Raw genomic sequence first — 12,044 nt, 5'->3', positions numbered from 1 at the left:
ATGTCGGCGTTGATGCCTGGCCAAAATACACGTCTGTCTTGCACGACGTCGGGTAGCTTCAATCCTCGGTGGCTGTCGTGAAGGCGAGCTAAAGTGCGTCTACGGGAGGGCTGCAGGGATGACGATCCGGGGCCCATATAATACTAATTCTCCATCTGCGTAAAGACTGTCTTATCAACTTCCAATACGGGAGGGCAGACACATGGAGGTCGTAGCGGTTGGTGGGAAAGCCATTGGAGACGTATTGGGCGATTTAACGACTTTAGTCTTGATCCTGGGCTGCAGTAGGCACGGATTTCTTTGTAGGGTCCTGTCTTCTTCGATGATGGGTCCTGTTGCCTGGTCATCAGTGGAGGGCCGGCAGGTGTTGGCGATGATCATCTGACATATGCAGTCGAGGTGGTGCAGTCTTCCTCATCTTCAGGTGTGGGTTGACTGGTTGGGAGCGAGATAGGGCATCAGGTATGCATAGCTGTTTCCCCGCAGCCAGACTGCAGTGAAATGCAAATGGGCCACTTTCACTTTGAGACGTTGCAGCGTGGATTCTCAATGGCATCCAACGTGTAATGATTTAGAATCGGTATCAGAGGCGATGGTCAGTCATTAGGTGAAATGCTGAAGTCCAGACAAATATAGGCGGCTTTAGCCATAGCCCCAAGTAACTGCTAGTAGTTCCAGCTCTATAGTGGCGTAAAGCGAGTTTCTGTATCTGTTAGGAAACGAGAGCCACACTGGATGAGGCGCATCTGACCACGTGCCGTTGTCTTGAAGTAGGGCATATCCAAGGCCATACAGGCGTGAGGCATCTGTTTGCAAGACCGCAAGTAAGGCTGGGTTGAAGGGTGCTAGGACAGGTGGTGAACTCAGAGCTGTTCCTTGACCTTCTTAAATGCTTGCTCATGGTCAGGAGTCCAAATGAATGAGCGTTTGGGGCTCATAAGCGGTCATTGGGGGCTGTGCTGCTGCTGCGATGTCGGAGTGAAGTCGGCTAGTTGATTGACGAGGCCATAAATGATCTGAGATCCGTGACATTGGACGGTGTAGGAAAGTCACGTATAGCGGATACCTTGTCGGGGTCTGCTGTAATGCCATCGGAGGACAGAACATATCCACAGAAGTTAACTTTAGGGGCAGCTACGGTGAATTTCTCCTTGTTGAGGTGATACCGTATTGACGGCACTAGTCAACATTTGTGTATTCGTTGTAGGTGAGAGGAGATGCTCGTCGGACAGCAGGATGTCATCCACAACTTTCACGCAGTTGGGAATCCCCTTGTAGTGCCATGTCACCACGAAGGCAGTATGCATCACCTGTCGCTGAAAATCCCATCATATATATCGCGACAGTGCTGAAATCTTCCATACGGAGTTATAAGCGTTGTCAGATGGCGGTCCTCTTCTGCCAGCTCCATTTGCCAGTATCCATGCAGGGCGTCCGCTGTGGTGAAGTACTTTGCCTTAGGAGAGATGTTACGAACATCATCATGGGCGTGGGCGAAGGGTGCGTGGGGCTGGCGACCTGAGAATTTAGGTGGGTGTGATCCGCGGTGTCTTAGGACACCTTTGTCCTTGGGTACTAGGACCATGGGATGACACCATTCAGAAGGTTCATCACCTGCTGGTGTGATGATTCCTTGTTTCACTAAGGAGTCAAGTTCTTCTTTCACTTGATCCCTGAGTGAACGGAATGGGCGGGGAGTATGTACATTAGAAGGTGTAGCTCGGGTTTGAGGTGGATCCATTGGGGACCTTCCATTTCTTCAGTGTTTGTGTCTGTAGATCCTTCTTGGACATGAGAACGTCACTGAAATGGCGTAGAAAATAGTCCTTGGCAGCTGTAGGTGACATCATGGCGGGAAGCAGGAAGCTGGGCACATCTGTTGACATGCGTAACCTTGAGAATAGGCTTCGGGAAATCCGGTGACACTATGGCAAGAAGGCTCGGCAATGTCCCACGGAAAGAAGGGCTGTCTGGATACCCTCGTGCACATGTATGATTGCTAAGCATGACTTGTTGCCAAGGCGAAGTAAAACATAGCCTGGAAGCATCCAACAGCTGGTGTCATGGGGATCCATCTGCAGTTACAACATCCGTCATGGGTGGAGCTGAAAGTCTTGTCCTGGGTATGCAGAGTTCATCCAAATGTTTGAGTGCCAATCACTGTGATGTCTGCTCCTGTATCAGGGATTAGCTGGAGATGTGATGAGATATCGCCAAATGAAATGGAAGACAGCGACTGGTGTGGGACTCATTGTCTGCGTTGGCACCACGAGACGGCAGCTGGTGCTTGACTTAGTAGGTGGTGAGAGGCAATTTCCACTTGTGCTTGAAGGTGAGGTTGCATCCACAGTCTTATTCATCTTGGAAGACCTGCACACCTTCTCGAGATGTCCCTTTTCTGGCAGGTATTGCACTTAGCATCCTTAGCAGGGCATTTCTGAGAGCCCGGGACCAGTGACCTGTACGTCCGCAGTTATTGCAGGTGGCACTCTTGGCTGGGCATTGTCAGAGTCATGCTTGCGAGGAACAGTATTGACAAGGGTCACTGTTAGAAAACTGGTGAGCGTTGGTCCGGTGATCGATGAGAAGTCCTCTTCTGTAGGCGCTGGTTCCTCTTGTATGAAGACACTGCACTGACTTGGCTGGTGGGGATGTAATAGCTGATGCAGTCGCACGTGCAGATTCAAAGGTGCGGCAGCAGGTCACAAACTCTGCGAGGGTAGATGAAGGTTGGAGTGGGATAAGGCGTTGTATTAACTCTTCATCCCTTATGCCCATCAAAATTACCATCTGCAATTGCCGTTCAGTGCAGGAAGCGGGGTTGCCAGTGCATAAGTCCAGGGTCAGCGAGATCCTTAAGGGCGTGCATTAGTAGTCTGCAAACGATTCTCCCACAGCTTGTTTCAGGATAACAATTCCACGTCGTAATGCTTCGTTTCTAAGACTGCGAAAGTGCTTCTGTAATGCATCCAAGACTTCTGTAAGAGAGTGATGTGTCGGGAGGGATGCTCAATGTATGCGTTAGCAGCGTTGGACGTCCAGGAGATGCAGGTCCTCAGGTGGATTAACTGGGAGGCTTGATGTAATTTATCAAGTCAACTAAGACTGCGTAGATCCTCAAAACGAAGTCTCCATTGGCGAAATGTTTGGTACGTTGCATCTTGTTGCAAAAAGAGGTGGGGGTGGACTGTAGGCTTGCTAGAAACTGTAGTAGTGTATGCACAAAAACGCTAGAGGTTGGGGCAACAGGTGTGACAGGGGTTGCAGATGTAGTATCAGGTTGCTGGGGTTGCGATGACGTAATCTGTCCTGATAGCAATTCGAAAAGAGCCATGAAACGCTGGTTATCATCCCGTCGTGATTGCTCCATTTGCTGTCTGAAGGTCTGCTCCTCTTGTCTCCGTCACTCTTGCTCTTGTAAACTGGAAGTCTGAAGAAAATGAATCAGATGTAATATGTCATTGCCGTGGTCTCCTGGCCTATTGGGAGTCAGGAGGCAGTAGTGTTGAGTTGGTACTGTCATCAGCGGCTGCGAGATGCATTGGTCCGTCGTCTCCCATAGGTTTGTTTGTCTGACTGTCTGTCTGATCAGTCAACTCAATCAGCTGTTCATCTTGCTGAGCCATGTTGAGTCGGGTATCGTAAGATAGCTTAGATTGTGCAGAGTGCTAGGAAAATAATCAATTCACTGTATGTAAGCGAAGAAATACACAAGGAGTTATTTAAAATTAAAAGATTCTTTTGTAGTATTTGCAGAACGAAGTATTCAGGCAACGAGTGAGTGAGTGGTGCGTGCGTGTGTGTGTTGTCTCGGTGGGCGGGATGTGCTGGGTCTCAGAGCGGGGTAGGTGGGGCTGGGTAGTGGAGCTTGAAGGCGAGGCTCGCTGCTGTCGCTCGCTAAGCCTGGGCCCGATCTGGCTACTACCTCAGTCTCCTCGATGCATGATAGTAGGCGGGCGTTCATTATGTCGATGAAAGAGCCCGAATTCAAATATTCCCGCTTGAAACTTGTGATGGCACGATCACGGAATACCACACTGCACTACAACACACTACACTCCAAACCTTGCACTGCACAAACACTGTATCACTCCCTGAAGACACTATAATGCACTGCTGCAGACACTGGTCTGAAAATCCTGAGTCACTGTATGAATCCAATGTGCGGAGACATCAACACTGGGTAATGGCGGTCGTCGTCTTGGATTCCAATGTGAATCGGCTGAGATCTGTCCCGGGAAATACGTCACTGCGCCATGTGGGTTGGTGCCCTATCACATACGTCCATGTAATGGATGGAACGAAGGGTGATGAAATAATACTGTAGGTTCTTTAAAATCCCGTATATTGACAGATATACAGCGGCGTGAGGCTGGAGGAAGATCCATACATCACGACAGAGTGACCACAGGACAGTAACTAACTATGCATCATATAAATGGCGGGAAACAATAGCAGTGATGCGCATGTAATTACATTGTTGCCACGATTGTTGCATAGCTAATGATATACATTAAACAACATCAGAATAAATGATAATGTGCATAACATTAAGTAAATAAAGCATATCTCTGAAAATACATTATACACATGAGTGCATGTAATTGTATGTGCACTGTAATAGTATCTGATATCTATACAGGTATAAACAAGTCACTGTTGCTGTTTACCTGTGTTACATCACGAATAACGTCTTCCTCATATGCACGAATTAGTGAATTACTTTGTCTCGCTGCATTGCCATACTTGCAAATCTTTATGAAAAAATATACTTCAATTATAGGAAAAAAAAAATAGGTATAGGATTTTATGCAACAGGTAAAAAGAAAGTTAATAATTTACTTAGGGAATAATTTATTTAGGAAATGTAGCCAAAGTTCCTACACAAATATACACTTTAAAAGAGAATTATATAAAAGAAACTAAAAAGGAACTAAGGATAATTTAACCGCATGTATAAGTATGCAACTTAGGGAATTTTATCAGAAATAATAAGAGCATGGCGTAATTATGCCACGCTAATATTGGCAAGACAGCCCATTATATACCAGCCAATGTCAACCAGTATTTCAAGAAAAGAAAACCTGCTAGTGTTCATTTACAATTTTCCTTCATTCCTCAGGCGGTCTGAACTTCAGCTTGCTTGTATACTTTTCTTTCCTCTCTCTCTCTTCCATTTCCTTAAGCTTTTATCCAGGTAGCTCAAAAGTGTATGTGCACTGTCTTCATTGAAAGAATGGTTTGACCTAGGAATAATTAATTAAACTAAAACAAATAAAAGAAATACCTCTGTCCCACAGATAGATGAGGATAAGTTAAGATTAACCACGGTTATTGAAAACTGTCTGCCACAAGTGGGGTCTTTATCCAGACTCAAGCATAAAAGCCTTCCTCCCTCCGCATGAAAGGAGGTAGCACAGCTGGTACTAGGCACTAGTCACCCACGAGGGCCAAAACAACCAAAATTGATTTTTTCTTTCCACAGTGCCACTAATCTGAGGCACTGTCACAAACTGAAGTGTGTACCTATCTGTTTCTTCTCATCTTCCTTTTTTTCTTCAACTTATTAGTTACGCTCTGCTTGGCGGGAGTGCATTTCCCCTAGTACAATTAGTTGTACCCAAGAGAGTGTTGATTCCTAAGAATGCACTGGCACCACGGTGTCCTCCCCCCTGCCCCAAAGAAAGTGTTGTGTGACTAAGCTACACCTGTACCTCGAGATATAGAGTTCCATAAGTGTGACCTTTGCGCGGCACACTCAGCCAGTGCCACCTTATCAAAAAGGTGCCACACCACTGAAGTGTCACCCAAATCTGAGGACACTTCCTAAGTCATAAGTAATTCCAGTCATCCCAGGCAGACAATCTGACCCATCCTAACCTACCAGAGCCATGGCAACAGAGCATTACAGAACCTTCATGGATCTGAAGAAGGAGGCAGGTCTCATGGGACACGAACTCACCAAGTGGGTGAAAGAGCAGCTGGATGACTCGGCCAAGCAAGAGAGGGAAGAAAGAGCGGAACAGCGGAAAGAAAGAAAAGAACAGACATCATGAATTAGCCCTCAAGGAAAGTGAGCTAGCCCTCAAAGAAAAGGAGCTCGAGCTGTAGAAGGCATGAAAGGAAAGTGCTGAAGCTATGGCTAACCAACAAGCCTCCAACACCACACTTGCTGCACCAAATGCTCCAATATCAAGCATTAATTCCCCTAGTCCCCAAGCGGACTGAGGAAGAGCCAAGAAGAATGGTTGGAGGAAATAGAGTCTTTCTTTTGAAAACTACAACACCACCAAGACATAGAGGGCCTTAGTGCACTTGCCAAGCACATGGAAGGAAAAGCTAGGTTAGCCCTCCGCTCTCTGGCAAAGAGTCAAAGAGGTGACATGGTCAAAGTTTGTAAGGTCATAACAAAAGCCTACGTAATAACTCTGGAGAAATGGAGACAATGTTTCCTGAGGTCTTGCCAAGGAAGTCGGCTGGTCCTGGATCAAATGGGCCTGTCACAAGACCCAGCCCAGTACACGCTGGTTCGACTCCCTGTCATGCACTACATTCAAGGACCTATTCAATCGGACTATGCTGGAGGATCTTTTCCACTGTGTACCTGGGTCCCTTGCTGTGTATCTAAACACGCAGCCCACTACACTTATGGAAGCCTGCCGTATGGCCAATTCCTGGGAAACCTACAACCAATCCCACAGCACATCTCAGGCGCATAGTGCCACCTGGTACCCCTCAGGCTCGACTTTTAAACCGAAGAAGGGACTACATAGCAAGCCTATATGCACCCACTGTAATACGGTGGGGCACACTGAACTCGACTGTGCTACAAGTTGGGTGCCAATAAGCCAACTCCTACCAATAACCTCTACTTCCACTCAATCCTCTCCACCAACAGTCACTGCAGGTAACTGAGTCCCCACAAAGGCTCCTTGTCGATCCTGTGGTGCTGCTGGCCACTATAGTGCTGGACATCCGGCCTGCCCAAATCATGTCCTAGCCAACAAGTTCGTCAACTCAATAAGCACCTCTTTCTCCACAGCCTGGCCACAGAAGATACCTCACCTGAGAGGCTGGATACCCAGTTCATCTCAGTGGCACCCCTTTGGCTCTAGCCTGCCCTTGACCCTACCGGTCACGGTAGACACTGCAGCCAACGTTAGCCTGATTGCCAGACCCCAAGTGCCAGCCAGTGCTACGGTTGCTGAACAAACTCAGTGGGAGATGAAATGGGTAGAAGGCCAAACCAAACCATCCCCACAGTCGAACTTCAGGTCACGACACCTTGGGGCATGCTATCTCACCGCCTTGGTGTGGTGAGTGGAATCAGGCCAGTGGACTTTCTGTTGAGTCGGGACCTCCTCTGGGAAGCCCTTCCCCATCACCACTTGCAGCCACGCTACCTCAGCAATGGAGGCCCCGATTGTAGGATCACCAACCCAGAGCACAGCCACTTTGACTGGTGTGCCACCAAAACAAGGAGGGCTGCCCAAATAAGCAACGCCCAGCAGACTCCCCAAACTAAGAATCTCCAAGAGGCTCTGACCTCCAGCTGGGACAGGAATCTCTGTCTCAGCCCAACTCAAGCCATCCACGAGGTATTGCACCTCTGGACCCCTCGTCAGGCATGCCTGACCATCAATCTCTTCCAGTACCATTTGCGAGCTCTGAACAGTGCCACGCTCCATCCATCTTGGACGTTGAGCCACCACAAGAATTGGACCCTGTGCCAGATCCAGATCATGAGACAGATCCTCCTACAGGGGATCCAGGAACCTTCACAGCATTAATTCTAGCAACACGTGAGCCTCTGGCACCTGGCACTTCTTCCTCACCAAATCCGTCCCCAGAGGATGAACCTCTGGTGGATTGAACTGCTGCACCTTCTCTGGGAAACCAGGAACTGGCCTCCCCGGACGTAGAGGTTGAGACCGCTTGCTCTGGTTGTCACAGCAGCCGGAGTAGGAAGCCTTCCTGTAGCCTCTGATGTTACCCCTGACTTCGTGCCCACTAGCCCTTCTGATCTTTCCCAGAGTCGGTGCCTCATCGCCTCCTAGGACTGACATAGATAGGCCTTACCTTACAGACCTTACAGTTCGTTCCAGGTTGCCCTAGGTCCCTCAGTGTTAGGCACCTTTGATGTCTACCAGAGAATTGCTAACGCATCTTCTGGTATATTTTGCATCTTCCAATCTTGGATGGTCTGGGATGCAGCTTAGATATTTGCCGAGATTATTCTTAAACACATCTATGCTCATTCCTGATATGTTCCTCAGATGAGCTGGTAATGTATTGAATAATTGCTGCATTATTGATGCTGGTGCATAGTGGATTAATATCCTGTGTGCTTTCCTTAGTTTTCCTGGTACAGTTTTGGGCACTATTAATCTACCTCTGCTTGCTCTTTCTGGTATTTTTACCTCCATAATGTTTTCGGTAATTCCTTCTATCTGTTTCCATGCCTGTATTATCATGTAGCGTTCTCTTCTCCTTTCGAGACTATATAACTTTAAGAATTGTAGTCTTTCCCAGTAGTCTAGGTCCTTAACTTCTGCTATTCTGGCTGTAAAGGACCTTTGTACACTCTATTTGTGCAATATCCTTTTGGTAGTGTGGGTACCATATCATATTGCAGTATTCAAATGGACTACGTATATATGTTTTATAAAGCACAATCATGTGTTCGGCTTTTCTTGTTTTGAATTGCCGGAACAACATTCCCAATTTTGCTTTGCATTTTGCCAGTAGTATTGCTATTTGATCATTGCATAGAATATTCCTATTCAGTATCACACCAAGGTCTTTAACTGCTTCCTTATTTGTGATTGTCTCATTATTAGGTCCCTTATATGCATATAGCATTCCTTCTTTATCACCATTGTTTATTGATTAAAATTTATCAGAGTTAAAAACCTACTATTTACCTCTGCCCATTCATATATTTTGTTTAGGTCTCTTTGTAGCGAGTTCCTATCTTCGTCACAAGTAATTTCTCTACTTATTCTTGTGTTATCAGCAAAACTTCTCACTACCGAGTCCTTAACATTACTGTCTATGTCTGCAATCATAATAACAAACAGCAATGCAGCTAACACCGTACCTTGTGGTACACCGGATATTACCTTAGCTTCATCCGATTTCTCATCGTTTGCTATCAATGTCTGTTTTCTGTTATGCAAAATTCTTTTATCCATCTTCCTACTCTGTCCACAATATTATGTTTTCTAATTTTTTTTCACTAATATACTATGGTTACCTTGTCAAAAGCTTTTGCAAAGTCTAGATAAACCACATCTGTATCTGTTTCCTTTATCATATTTTTATATGTTTTCATGGTGGACTAACAGTTGGGTTTGTGTACTTTTTCCGGGCACAAAACCATGTGGTCCGATATTAAACAAACAATTTTCATTAAATGTTTCATTATATTTTTCTTCATTACCCTTTCATACACTTTCATAATATGTAATGTTAGACTCACAGGCCTATAATCACTTGCCTCTAGTCTTGATCCACTTTTGAAAATAGGGGTAACATATGCTAATTTATGTTCATTATAAATCTTGCCTGTATCTACACTTTGTCTTAATAATATTGTGAGCGGCTTTGTGATAGAATGAACTACTTTCTTTAACAAAATGGCAGGATGCCTTCTGGTCCGGCTGCTGATCCATTTTAATTTAATTAATAGCCTGTACAATATCGGCTTCATTAATATCTATGTCCGATAAATATTCACTATTTTCATCTCTTATTTCTGTATCATTATCGTCATTATCAATTCTAGGTGTAAATTCTCTCTTATATCTTTCTGCTAATATGTTACATATTTCTTTTTTTTTCATTCGTTAATTGCCCTTCAATTCTTAGAGGGCCTATTTCTACTCTTCTTTTATTCATCTTTTTGCATATGAGTAAAATATTTTGGTGTTTTGCTTGATATTTTTAGGTCTTTTCTTCTAAGTCCCATTTTTCATTTTCTTTTGACTGTATAATCTTTTGTTCTGCATTTTCTATCTTACTTTTTAGTGCCATCACTTTCCATGCATTCTTTTCTTTTGCAAGACCTTTTTTTGACTTTCTGATTTCCTGGAACAAGATCCTTCTGTCTCTTGGTATGCGTGACTGATGTTTACTTTTCTTCTTCGGTATATATTTTGCCACTATTTCCTCTAATATTTTATATAATATATCCGTATTTACCTGTATATTATCACTTACAAATATGTTTTCCCAGTCTTTGTTTAATTCTTCATTTATTTCTGACCATTTTATATTCTTACTATAGAAATTGTATTTTCCATATCTTCCCATTTTTTCTTCTCTTGCTTATCTCTGTTTTCAATAGTTTTGGAACGGACTGTTAATTCTATGACATTATGGTCTGAAATACTCGTATTATACACTATTATTTCTTTAACATAGTTCACCTTCTTCACAAATACTAGGTCTAAAATATTATTCTTTCTTGTTGGCAGGTGATTTATTTGCTGAATGTTATGTTCTAGTAGCATATCTAATAGCTTTTCAAATTGCCTTTTATCTTCTGTGCTACTATTACTCTCTTTTTTATATGTATAAATACAACCACAGTCTCCTATTCGTTCTTTCCATTCTACTAAAGGAAAGTTAAAGTCTCTGGATAGGAGTATAGTCCAGTCTTTGTGATTTCTACATATATCATCCAATTTGTCACTTATTTTGTCAAACTCTTTAGTATTAGGGGGTCTGTATATTACGATATTCACTAATTTTTCAGACTCAAATTCTACGCTATTGATTCACATTCTGTGTCACTATATGTCTACTTAGATTTTTCCTTGATTGGTGTCTCTCCATATATCGCGGTTCCCCCTTGATTCCTATTTTTTCTATCTGATCTATAAGTTTGGAAACCCTTTATCTGATCATCATTACCCCGAAGAAGAAGAAGATGGGACAGAAGAGAGTCAAGTAGTTGCAAGAGCCATGAGCTCGTCCTGGCACTAGTGCCCCTTGGCACAGTGCCCTTTCCATCTCAGAGTGATCCTGGCTGCTGCCCATGCACAGAGGAGGTAGCCAGCGTGATCTCTGCCTTAGTAACAACCTAGACCAGATTCTGTAAGTAGTCATAGCAACCTTGTGAAGCAAATCTTGTAATGAATAGCAATGACTAAGTATACCTTGTTAAGCCAGTAATCATAACTATTGTGAATAGAACCAGTGAGCTCATGACACGCATGGCATAATACCTCAGTTGAGGAAAGCATTTTCCATATAAAAAAAAAACTTATATAAAGAACCCCAAGGTATGACTATGTTGACTATAATTGCAAATTCTAGTGTAAGAAATTGTATACTTGTAAGAATATTGTAACTTACCTAGTTCATTGTCATTTACGTTGGTGCTACGGCAGTGTTCTAATAGGTTATGTCATTAAAGATGTAATTGAATGTACCATTTGTCTAGGACTAATATCACTATCATCAGAAGTAGCACATAAAAATCCAAAGACATCTTTAAGTATTGCTAGGATTCTGTAGAAAGTAAGTGATTATAGCTCATACCCCATTATAGAGTCAGGTAGCTCTTAGCTAGTAGCATTGCAAGGGCAAAATCTGTTCAGGGAAAAGAGTAAAATAATAGAGGCAAACAGCTTACTTAGTATAGACCTTCACACCGAAAGGGAGTGAAGGCCTTTTAAGGAGAAGCCATTATAAATATTATCTGTTCGACCTCTCTTCCTTGCTTTAATCGAATACCAAAAGATTTATCTTGGTAAAGTAAGAGGGAATACCATGTAAGAAGAAGCAAGCAGGCAGGAGTTGTTTTGAACAGATCCCTATTGTTAAATGGTTAAGAATTTTAGTTCCGAGAGATCTAGGAAGGGATGGGTTGTACTAGGACAAACCTTAAATAGACTGTACCTTAAGCTCACTTTTCTATGACCTCTGTACTGGCGAGTTTGTCATTTTTCACATGCTATGTGCGCCCACGCCAAGACGGTTTGGGGTCGGAGTTTGAAGCAAACACCCAAGCCAGTGACCCAGCTTCGAGAGTCTTA

Source organism: Macrobrachium rosenbergii, chromosome 2 (genome assembly GCF_040412425.1).
Source record: "Macrobrachium rosenbergii isolate ZJJX-2024 chromosome 2, ASM4041242v1, whole genome shotgun sequence".
In the NCBI taxonomy this organism is placed as follows: domain Eukaryota; kingdom Metazoa; phylum Arthropoda; class Malacostraca; order Decapoda; family Palaemonidae; genus Macrobrachium; species Macrobrachium rosenbergii.
Note: the sequence above shows the minus strand (reverse complement) of the source record.